The sequence below is a fragment of the Gavialis gangeticus genome, unplaced genomic scaffold (genome assembly GCF_001723915.1).
Source record: "Gavialis gangeticus isolate Ggan-Ray unplaced genomic scaffold, GavGan_comp1, whole genome shotgun sequence".
NCBI classification, from domain to species: Eukaryota; Metazoa; Chordata; order Crocodylia; family Gavialidae; genus Gavialis; species Gavialis gangeticus.
This window is the reverse complement of record NW_017729029.1, coordinates 47,411,257-47,423,444: the sequence shown is the minus strand read 5'-3', so window position 1 is coordinate 47,423,444 and position 12,188 is coordinate 47,411,257. Positions and strand designations below refer to the sequence as shown.

The 12,188-nt window shown below is 44.6% G+C and overlaps 1 long non-coding RNA gene across 1 annotated transcript in view; it reads left to right on the top strand.

Moving 5' to 3' along the window:
* Positions 1-11,615, top strand: part of LOC109300738 — a 30,494-nt gene extending 18,879 nt beyond the window's left edge. The window contains exon 2 of the long non-coding RNA XR_002098316.1: positions 9,706-11,615. This is a non-coding gene — a long non-coding RNA (uncharacterized LOC109300738). The remainder of the gene's footprint in view (positions 1-9,705) is intronic.
* Positions 11,616-12,188: the final 573 nt, after the last annotated feature.

Genomic DNA, 12,188 nt, shown 5'->3' with positions numbered 1-12,188 from the left:
GACTAAGTTCTTATTCATCTCTCCTCCCTCCACCCTCCCACATACCTGAGCCAGCAGGCACTATAGCCTGGGACCCATGCCGAGTAGAGTGCAATCCTGGAATGGGTAGAATGTGTACCACATGAAGCGTAGCCTGGACAAAGCAAAGCAGCAGTCATACTGCACATGGTGGCCACCCTGAGCCCATTCTGAGATGCACACCACACTGGGTGCCCACTCCAGCTAGTCCAGGACCTGTGCTCCATGCAGCACATGCCGGTATTGCTTGCACTGCAGGTCCCAAACTGGCCAGAGCTAAGCACTGCATATGGCACAGTACCAGAGCTGCTGAGACATGGTACCACATGCAGCATGGCTGCCACTCTGGCCAGACTGTTCTGGTTGCTCCAGGAGCCACACCACATACAAACCAGCTGAAGCTGCAGCCAGATCAGATATGCTGGGGAAAGGAGAAGTGGAGGGGATCCATAGGCCTCATCTGGCCCACACACTACTGTACTACCACTCCACCCATCTGGTCCATGGGGCCAGACAAGTTTGACACCCCTGATGATGTTTATGAGCATTTATCTATAAAGGAGAGACCGCTAAAGTATGAAAAACAGCAACAAATGATACATACTATGCTGTTATATACAAGGAAATATTTCAGGAAGTGTATTACTTGTAACTAGTGGAAGTATAAAACTTTCTTAACAGAAGTTCATCTTGAGCAGATATCATCCCCTCTCATCACTGTCAAAACTATGAAAATTGTGACTAGCAACACACACAGGAGTGGAAAAAAAATCCACCATCCCAGGAGGGTCACATGGCACCCAGGAGGCTGCCTGATTGGTGTAGTCAGGGTATAAGACAGGCCCTGAGAGCAGAGCTGGGCAGTTGCGACTGGGGAGCTGAAGGGTGAAAATCTCCGAGCCAGAGCACTGCTGCTCCCAGAATACCTGGAGGCCAAAAGTAGGAGCTATGGGGATGGAGGAGGTTCCTGGTCCTGGGGCATGACCTGAAACTATACCCTGCTGGGGTTGCATGGTATGGTGGGGACGCCTGTGGCAGGGTAGTCTCCAGGAAATGCCGCACCAGTGCCTCCCTAGTGAGAGGCAAATATGGAGCACCATGAAGCCTCAGCCCCACTGCCTTGTGGGTACCCTGTGGAGGGGAAAGGGCAGGGGAGCACACACTGAGAGAAAAGCACAGGGCCAAGGCCCAAAGAGTGGAACCTGAGGCCCATGGGTTGTAAGGCCCAGAAGCCCCAGTGAGGGGGTGGAATGAGAGCTGGAGGCCACGTAGAGTAGGGTCCATGGTGGGGAGAGGGGGGAGGGATGAAGGACTGCACATAGGGTGGCCCAAGTAGAGGCCCAGTAAGGGGCAGAGAGAGAGCGAGCCCAGTGAGGGCAGAACAGTGGGCCCAGGAAGGGTCCGGAGGAACTAGGTGGTCGACAAGCTCAGAAGGAAGAGCTGTATGGGAGAGTGCTAGCTGCCAAGAACCTACCCAGAGAACCTCGACCGGTCAGTGCTGGGGCCAGGACCATGAGGGTCAGAGGGCAAGAGTGCCCACTACGAGGGATGGCCAGAGCCAACTGCCTAGAGTCCTGACTGGCCTAAGGCAAGGCCAGGGCCTGTGAGGCCAAAGGTCCCAGAGGGAGGTCACTGCCAAAAGGGAAAGGAGTTTAGCGGGGTTTGCAGTCCAGGATGATGGCAGAGGTTGGGCTGCCTGAGTAGGAGGGATCCAGCGTGGGGTCCAAATGTCAGACTGGAATATAGTGAGGCCCAATATGGGGCCAGTGCCATATAGTGACCTGAAACTACACCCTGCGCCATATAGTGATGCCATCTACGAGGCATGGGACATGGTGTAGGGTCGGTACAGAGCCATGTATTATGCCCTTGGCATCGGAGCACTAAATGGGCAGCCTTCTGCCTAGGAACAACTTATCAGTTACATCAAAGGCATGAGTCAGGCGGGCAGGCCAGCTGCAGGAAAAATCCCAGGAACAACATAAACCTCTCTACATGGCCTTCTTCGACCTCATGAAAGCCTGCAAGTGTCAACTGAGAAGCACTGTGGAGAATTCTTTTAAAGTACAGACCACTGAAATTCCTCATCATTCTTTGCCTGCTTCATGATGGTGTGCGAAAGGTGGTGGTCAATAATCAATCCATCACAGATCCCTTTGACGTTAACGTGGGAGTGAAACAAGGCTGCGTAATCCACCCCAACACTCTTACTGATATTCCTTACTATGATGTTACATCTGACCACCAACAAGCTCCCAGTTGGAGTGGAGATAAACTACCACATGGATGGTAAAATGTTTAATCTCAGCCAACTCTGAGCCAAAACCAAGACCATGCCAACCTCAGTCATTGGGCTCCAGTATGCTGATGATGCTGTACTGTGTGCTCACTCGGAAGCAGACCTTCAGGCAATCATTGATGTCTTTACCTAGCCATACAAGAAAATGGGACTGACAACATTCAGAAGTCTAAGGTCCTCCACCAACAAGGTCCTAATGGACAGTCCCCAGGTCCAGTTATTCAGATTCATAGTGAGATTCTGGAGAACGTTGAGTATTTCCTGTACCTTGGAAGCTCTCTCTCACAGCAGGTTGACATCGACAAGGAAATCCAACATCACCTCAAATGTACAAGTGCAGCCTTTGGATGCCTGAGGAAACAGGTGTTTGAAAATCGCAACATCAGATCTGAAACCAAGCTAATGGTTTAACAAGCATCCATGATCCCCACCTTACTTTACAGAACTGAGATGTGGGCAACATGCAGGAGACACCTCAAGTCACTGGAGAAGTACCATCAGCACTGCCTGCAGAAGTGCCTTTGAATGCAGTGGGTAGAGAGATTTACTAATATTAGCATTCTCTCACAAGCAAACACCACAAGTAGCAAGATGATTATCCAACTTAAACCAAGTTAAAATTTGTGCCAGGAAATTGTCATTAAATAAATCAGGAGAGTTCAGGACTGCAAAGCACCATTAAATCCAGTGATAATATTACATAACATAAAAGCATAACTGCAGAAGAAACACAAGCTGCAGGTCTACTCAAAATGGTTATATTCATGTGGCTGCTGTGCCATTTAAATACAGATTTAAACTCCACAAGAACAGAAAGTGTTAACAAGGTTGGAGCATAAATATTAAAACCATTTGAAAGTTTAGAGAACCCTATCTGTGCTTTAATAAGATTTGTTAGAAGTTCCAGCTTCAGCAACTGCTATAATATTGCTGAACTGAAGCTGATTAAAAACATCCTCCTATACTGTTGCATTGACACTTCCTTTTCTAGAAGCTGGTTTACCAGAGGAGAGGAACTTTATACCCTGAGTGACTGCACGCACATGAGAAAAAAGACAATCCTACAAGCCTAGATGAAATGCATACGAGTTAACTGTGTGACTACCTGACAAATCAGACACACTATTGTTACCAATAAAAATACCATTCCCCTTAATCTGTTGATGGTACAAATAAGTATATTCCAATTACAGTAAAGTATCAAAGGTCTACCTGAGCCTTGGTGACCTATTGGACTCATTTGGTTAGATACAGCAGTTTCTGTAGCCTAGCCTGTAAGGGAATGATGTGGCTAGCATAAGATCTGGGTGGTCATTTGGGTAGGAAATTATAGAGAGATACAGATTTCCACCTGCGTGGCCTGGACATGATTCTAGAGCAGTGATTTTCAACCTTTTTAGACTCAAAGCACCCCTTGTTAGAATTGAGACATGCCTCCATAACTCTTCTGACCTGTGCAGCAACATATTTCAAAGTCTAACATTTATTACAGTGCTTACCTCATTGCAGAGGGGCGCGAGAAGATGAGACAGAGAGAGCCTGCCTTTATCAGCTTAACTCCTCATATTTCCTGCAGTACCCTTCAAAGGATCTTGTGGCACCCTAAGGTGCTCCAGCATCCTGCCTAAGAACCATTGTTCTAGAGTAAGGCTTGAACTTGGGTCTCTGGAGCCATGGCAAAGCATCTTAACTATAGAACTAGTCAACATTTTGATCTGAAGGCTACATTATGCTCCATTAATTTAAGTGGCATATAAAGGAAACTTAAGGTACATAAATTGCCAAATTCTTGGTATTTTAACAGGTCTGTGTCCCTCCAGACTTGTTACCCAGTCAGAGGTGTAGCAACTCTGAACCTGGGGCAGCCACAGTGCACAAGGCAGTACTAGCTGCTGTCATGCCGATTGTGGCAATGTAGTCAGTTAGAGCTGCAGTGGTGGCTATTTTTGTGCCCCTGGAACAAAGGTGTGATGCTGCCTCAGTTGCCCCTCTCTGTTATACCACTGTACCCAGTTATCCCTAGGGTGCACATGTTAGCCACTCAGTAATAAGTGTTCAGATCTTCTGGCTCAAAAAGCACAACCTCTCCTACCACATTCTAAGCCTGCATCATACACTTTTGTGTATCTAGTAATAAATGGGTGAGTCTTTCATTAATATTGGTTTACAAACTATAAGCTTGTGTGAAGTAGATTGCGTTACCAGCCAGACAAACTGACTGAAAGAAGGGAATGACAAAAGGGTTTTATACAACACCGGTGGAAGTAGAAATTCTGACAGATATCACACAGTATGCAGATAAAGGGTGGATTGTTGCCTGCAGGGCTTACTAAACCCCAGACACACAAGCTCAAAAAAAATGAAAATAATATGTTCAGGTCTAAACCAGGAAAGAGTCTTGACAGCTACGTGCATTCTTAAACAATAATGGACTCCAGTGGAGGATGTTCTTTAAAAAGAAGCATTCACAAAGGAAAACTTAAAAAAAAAATAAGCGTGTTTAAACCCTGGAGTCTCTCTGCTGAAAAATGTATGATGTGCCAGGGGTGGATCTGGAGCAGAGCAAGCAATTTATTCTTTTAAACATTGCACCATTTTTTTTACCATATATACATTTGGTTAAACGGTTCTTTACTTCCAGCACCGTAGTGAATGCTGCTGCATCATAACCTGAACACTTAACTAGAGCTTCTCAAAACCGTATTTAGTTTTCAGTGTGTTCACATGAGCTCTGTCTTGCATTTTGAACTGTGAATTGCTTTCAGTTCCAAGTTCAGATTAAACTAAACATCAGCATAAACCACGTTTGGAAGAAAAGAGCTTTACATGCATTTGTATTACCAGATAATAAAGCCATAAATTCACACGAGACAAGATAGGGAAGCCATAGTTTCCATGAGTCATTTCATAGTTGAAGAAGTTGGACCCTGGGAAGAACTCTGAAAATCAATTTTTTTAAGCCACTGAAAGCACCACAGATAGTTTAAACCACAGTGGGCATGTCTACACAAGACTCTACAGTGCAGTAGCAGTGCTGTAGCTCATTGCTACTGCACAGTTGCATTGCCAGGCACTAACTGTGATGTGACACTACTGCACAGTAGTAATGAGCTACTGTGCAGTAACATCAGAAAAAAAACATGGAGCAACAGTACTGCACAGTAACTCCAACTACTGCACAGTCATTAAGTGCGTGCAAGTACTTACAAGTACTAAATGACAGTGCAGTAACGTCTGTGCAGTCCGCCACTCATGTAGATGCAGCCACTAGTGAAACTAAATTTTCCCCACTCAAACTGTAAAGGATTCTTTTCTACCATGCTTCTGCTACTCAGCACAGGGCAATCTGTGTGTTTGGGGGTGGGTGGTAAGGGGATTCCTTGGGCAAACAGATTAGTTTTTGGATTACACTCATACAGAGTTATCAAAGAAGTCATAGGAAAGGCATAGGAAATATGAAATATGACTATCTGTTAAGCTGAGCTACTGAGACCATAGTGTGCATTTGAAAAGTCTTGTTAAAAATAGTTTACCTATATTCCTGTGAATAGTCTAAAGCAGGACAGTACATGAGATCAGATACTCAAAGCAAAGTAACTATGACTTCCATACAGAATAATGCAAGAAGTGTGTGGCTTATGGACTTTGAAAACAAGCATTGTGAAATATTGGACTAGTTGGAAAGTAACAGAGCTGATCTTCGCAGAAACTTGGGGTAGATAAGCAGTTTGCAGCCCAGGAGCCTACTAATTTTTTGCATGTATTTAGCAGCAGTGCAGGAATATCTGCAGTTCATGGGTCTCTAGTGGCAGACTCACTGAAGCCTATTGTTTTCCAACAACAATTTTTCTATGAGAGAAGTGAAGCACTTACTAACTGATGAGTAGGTAACACAGCTACATTTGATAAGACTTCACGAGTGGGGATTACATGCTGAAAGATAGGATCTTAATAACAAGTCAAGTCAGTCTCAAGGCCACTGTGACCTTGAATTATGCACATATGAAGAGGTAAGTATGCAACAGCAAGCACGGGTCACATACAGTATAAAATAATAGCATGTAGTAAGGGCACAGATTCTGCAAAATTTCTGCTGTGTGTCAAACACTGATGAAAATATACAGGAAATGCCACAAAGTAAACCATTTTAAACTAGTGTGTCATTCAGACAAACAGAAATGGATAGGATATACAGTAAATGCAACTGGAGAACATTCTGAAGGAATTCAGTGCAGCAGTGATGACGTGGTGTTCCTTTTTTGGCTACAGTTTAGAATACAGAAGAAGACAGTAATGGAACATACGTAGCTAACTTAAGTCCAGAAAGAATATCTTTAAAATCAATATTGATACTATGGCACAAGTAAACCGCATCCCTGAAACAGTATACACAAAAAGGTTGACCCACTTCTTTAAAACAGCACTGCTTTGTAACATATGGAGGGCATGTACTCCATACAGGGAGTGGGGAAAAAGGTCATGAACTAGATTTCTATACAATAAGCACATCATTAAAGAGAATTTTAAAAATTACTAACTCGATTAAAAACAAATTGTTGTCATGGCAGTGAAAACCATAGAGAGATACTGCACCAGGTACAGTTGAGGAAAGATTTCCCAGTATGTTCATAGACATAGGATAACTCTAGTGTCAGTAGTGCCTATGGAAAGACTGTCACTAACAATAAGGACTAAAGTAGAAAAAGAACTTCTGCATCTGCACAGTTGGGCATAACTGTGAAGCTGGAGGAACAGTCAGGATGGAATAACTTGATGATTGCATTATGGGGGGGAAAAACCCATACCCACATATACAACTTGGTTATTAGGGGTGTGCAAAATGGTCCGTATTGGATTCAGATTTGGCCCGAATTGGGGACAGTATTTGATTTGTTGATTTGGATCACTGTCCGCGATTTGACAGCTCCTGCCCCAGTGTGCAGAGCTCCCACTCCTGGCTGCCTTCCACCCACTCCACTTGCCCGGCATGATGATCCACCACCTGTGGGTAGTCCCATGCCCCCCGCTTCCCTTCTCCCACCGACCTGGCTCCTGAGACCTAGAGTGCAGGCAGCCCCTCCCCAGCCCATCTCCACATGTGCACACTCCTGCACACACACTCCATCCCCCGTGACTCCCACATCCTCCCCACACACCTGCCCACCCCACCATGCACCCCACCACCCCCACACAATATTCAAGAGTAAGACTTCATTTTGAGCTATTATGCAATCACCTCTATATACATTACTCAGAAAAGCATAAACCAGGAAAAAAATATTTTTTTAAATAAAATTAAAATATGTTATAGTAGATATTTGATTTTAGTTGATTTTTTTATCTATAATTTGTTAAAATGGTATCTTCTGAAAGATAGCAGCCCTGTAGCAGGGAGGCAGAATCCACCCCTGCTAAGCTTACCTGTCAGACGAACTGACACTGAAAAATAAGTGGCAAAGCTAAAATAAACACAAGTGCGGCCACATTTAACTGGATGCAGGAGAATGATGTCAGGGGCATGTAAAATTTAAAATGGATGCCAGGACTGCAAAGTGGGTGGAAAGACTCCTGACTGCAGGGAATAGAGGGCGGACCCCTGGGCAGGGCCTAGAATGGGAGACAGTATTTACCAGTGCTGGTGTGGAGACGCTGGTCGGCAAACACCAAACCAGCATGCTCAGCAGACAACGCCAGACAAGGATGACTTGCAAGAGCTTCCTTTGCAAGGCAGAAGGAAACTGAAAGTGGTGGTTTTGAGCAGAAATCATAGTAAGAAGCTAAACCCTGGGCATGAGATGAGATGTGACACTGCTATTGAGAATCCTGGCTGGGGAGGACATAACTGGCAAGCGGCAGTAGCTCTCGGGTAAAGAGATAATTCAATTGTGGGCAGAGATGGGGTTGTACCCATGCTGTGAGCAATAACAGCATGAGAAGTCACCCCTGAAGAGACAGCGACCCTAAGGGGGGGGAGAATCACTAAGTGGTTGAGTGTGGCCAGCATTTTTTCGGTTTATGGCAGCCTGGATTGTAGCTAATTATTGTTCCAAATGTAACTTAATGGCAATTCCTGTTAATACCAGATTAAAAAGTTTAATTCAAACAAGCCATATTCTGCACCATAGGAGATCTACAGTAATACTAATTAAGCCAGATAATCTCATAAAATCTACAGCTGTAAGTAGGGCTCTTGAATGGCAAGCAATACTTGAGTCACATACTAAAATTTGTGAGCCAGGTCAATTAGTTAAAAATAGATAAATAGTGGCAGACACTTTCCTTATGCCCCAACAAACTTAGATTTATATATTTGCTATGCATAACTATAATAATATAAGTTTTGGGGGTAAAATTAAAGTGTTTGACATTCTCAGGAAATAGCAAAATTCACTCTGCACACTACTGTACAGTCATTCACTAACCAGTATTCATAGTATTCCTATGAGGATAGGATAGGATAGGATTCCTATCCCAATTGTACAGATGAGGAATCTACACAAGGGGAGCAGTAGTCAGGGTTCAGCATTTTCAAAAATAGCTGCCAGTTTTCCTGTCAAGTTTTGGATGCCCATACTTGGGACAGAATTGGCCCAGTTTTCAGGTATGAGTACCTGAAACCTGGTGTCAGCTGAAGGCATGGATTCTTTATAGCTCTGGAACAGGAACTGGATCAAAGTATCTCAGACTGGATGCATCTACTGAGATGTTTACTGTAGAGCTGCCTAATTAGCTCCACAGTAGTATCAGTGTCTACATGTGAGGCGCTATTAAGCTGCAGTAAACTAATTAACTCTGCTGTAGATTAGTACCTGTATATACAAGTACAATCCTGCAGAGGCATTTTTTAGTGTGCAGTAATGCACATGTAGATCCTGATGGGGGCTGGCTGGGGCACAAGGGTGCTTTAATGCAGGGTCTGCCTGCCAGCTGGCCTCACACTGTAGCACCATCGTGTCCCAGCCAACCCCTCCACAGCATATTGAGCCAGGTCGGAGCAGCCCCAAGCTGGCAGGCTGACCCCGGGGGCTACTCTAACCTGGCTCAACATGCTGCAGTCCCTGGTACACATGTAAATGCAGTGCCCCAGAGCAATAAACTCTGACTCAGTGTGCACCGGAGTTGATTGTATTGCATTAATTTCACGCATAGACGTGCCCACTGACTCCCCAAAATTCAGGTAACGCAACAAAGTCAGATACCTTTTTGAAAAATGTTTAAAATGTATAGAATATTGTCTACAATATTTTTTATCTGAATTGAGAAGGCCAAGCAGCAACTTGACCAGAACTCAAAGGAAGTAAACTCCACAGCTTAGATTAGAACCCCTGAATTCCTGGCTTTATTCCCACATTCAGAGCACAAAGCATCAGTCCTCTCTTTCCTTGCAGGTATGGCTAAAATACCCCAGAGGATTATTCACTTCATTCAACACCCAAAGCCTAGAAGGTCACTGAGGCAATGAGAAGACTGCTCTCCAGCTGTAATGTGAGAAGACTCATGCACCCTGCACAAACTGCTGTTGAGTGTGAGGAAGCCTGACAGGCTCTGCCACCTGGTCCTATGTATGTGTACAGAGATTATGTGCCTGGATTCATTTCCCACATGTCAGAGCAGGTGTATCCAATAGCTGAAGAAATGTCCTCAGAACAGTAGCTGGTATATTTACCATCATCTTGCCTTATCATATTCCTGTAGAAAAAAATATGGAAGAGAGCCAGGGAAAGTTGGAACAGGTATGCAGAGGAGAGAGAAGAGAAAAATGGTTCTTAACAGGGCTGGGACTTTCTGTTCCTGCTAACTACACATGACTGTGGGTGACCAAGTAGCGCTACTTGTCTTTGTGTGTCGTCAGGTTTCTTCACTGTTCTTCCCTGTTACCCTGTGCTTATTCATGCAACATTTTGTGCCTGCATTGTGCAGTCTTACCCAAAACACTTCCCAACAGTGCAGTGAACATTTTCCCAGTTGTTCCTCCTTCCAGTCTTCCTCAAGAAAATAAACCCTTGCAGGTAAGGCAATGTCAGAGGATGTTTTACCTTTTCTGTGTCAGCTAGATAAAAGCCATTTGTTTCAAACAAAAGAAAGGGGGGCAGTTGTCCAATGGCATTATTATCCAAACAGGGCCTGAGACAGATTTGGTCAGGCCCAGCCTCTCCCTACACGGTCACACCAACAGACAGGGCTGAAATCAAATAGCATCTGTACTGTACTGTACTGTCACCTGTTGCAAGATCTATTTTTTTTATTCTCTATCAGGCGGTTCATAGCTTTCATCTTAAAATAACGTAATTGATGGACGAGGCAAAGGGACATGTTGCAGGTAGTAACACCGGTGTATAACAACAGTTTCCTACAGAATTTCTCTAAGTAGGAGTTAAGAGTGAAGTATTTCTCACTTAAGCTGAAAAACCCTCAAGAAGGTAGATGGGTATGGACATGTACAAGGAGGAACAATGACTTTACCTGGAATCATCCAGGGAGGCACCTGACTGGTAAATTAGCTCATGCAGGTTCTGCAACTGAAGTTTTTAATCATGGACACTGCATATGTAGAAGCTTAAATATCTGGACCCATGGTTTTTATCTACAAAAATCCATGACAATGCAAAGTAATGGCATTAAACATTTAGGAAGAATGAAGACGCATAGGTAAGATAACCCAAACTGCCTTTAACTGGACTAGTGGCTGGTGGTGGAGTTTGGCAAAATATCAGCCTTGTAAAATTGTCCTCATCCATTTGACTTCAGTTCCTTTTTTGATGGGTAAGTAAACAATTTGTATTTTTATAATCCCCATTGCAAAGATGTCGAAATAAGTTGGATGCCTCAGTTAGGAAATGTTCATGATAGTCCACAAACCTGTCGGGTAGTTTTCCTGCAGAGTTAGCAGGCAGATATCTGAAAATGACTCTTTTGGGATTTGGTTAATTGCCCGTTGTCAAGATATGGAGGCAATTACAAAGGTGGCTAGAAGAGTGAACTGGGAGCCAGGCCTGTATGCAAAGTGGCTTGAGAGACTCAGGTGAAAGACCCTACATATTTGCAAAGGATTAAAAGTACTCTGTCTTAGAGAAAGAGAAAGGCTGAACTAGCTACCTTTCAGACAGAGGAGTCTCAGGAAGACTTACCTGTTCCTGCCTACACTCTACAGATAGAAGGCTTCCCTCAAAGGAAGATGCATTCACTACAACTGCCCTTGGTGAAAATTCTTGGAAAGGCAGCTAGTCAGTGCCAGATTTAGGCACAAGCTAAGTAAGCTACAGCTTACGGCCTCACATTATGAGGGGCCTCTAAATACAAAAAAATACAGTAAAACCTCACAAATCTGGCGTGCTCAGGACTGAGCATGTGCCAGAAATTTGAAAATGCTGGTTTTTTTAAACTGGCACTGCAGCCGGTTGAGGAGCTGGGTAGGGGTGGAAGGATAGTGGCAGCCGGTCCCGGAGCACCAGCTGCACACAGAGCAGCGGCACGGGGTGCTTAATGGAGGTGGCAGCAACCACGTGCAAACTTCTCCTGCCACTTCTGGGCTGGTGGGGGGAAATGGCAGCCTGTCCTGAAGTGGCAGGGAAATAATACACTTTTTTTGGTAATGCTATGTCGCCTCTTAAGCTTGACATTGCTTAGGGCCCCAGCATGTCATAATCCAGCCCTGCAGTTAGTAGCATAGGCTAAAACTGCTTTGTAAGTGCTTGATACAAGATGCAATGAATGTTAACATCAGGGAGCACATGATAAACTTAGGACGGGTGTGTGCAATTGGAAAGGTGTTTCAGTGCCCATTTCACCTCCTTGGGTGCATCCACACATGCAACCACGTGCTCACATGCCCCACCCCAGCCCCCCCAATGGCTGCCCCACCCAGCCCCAC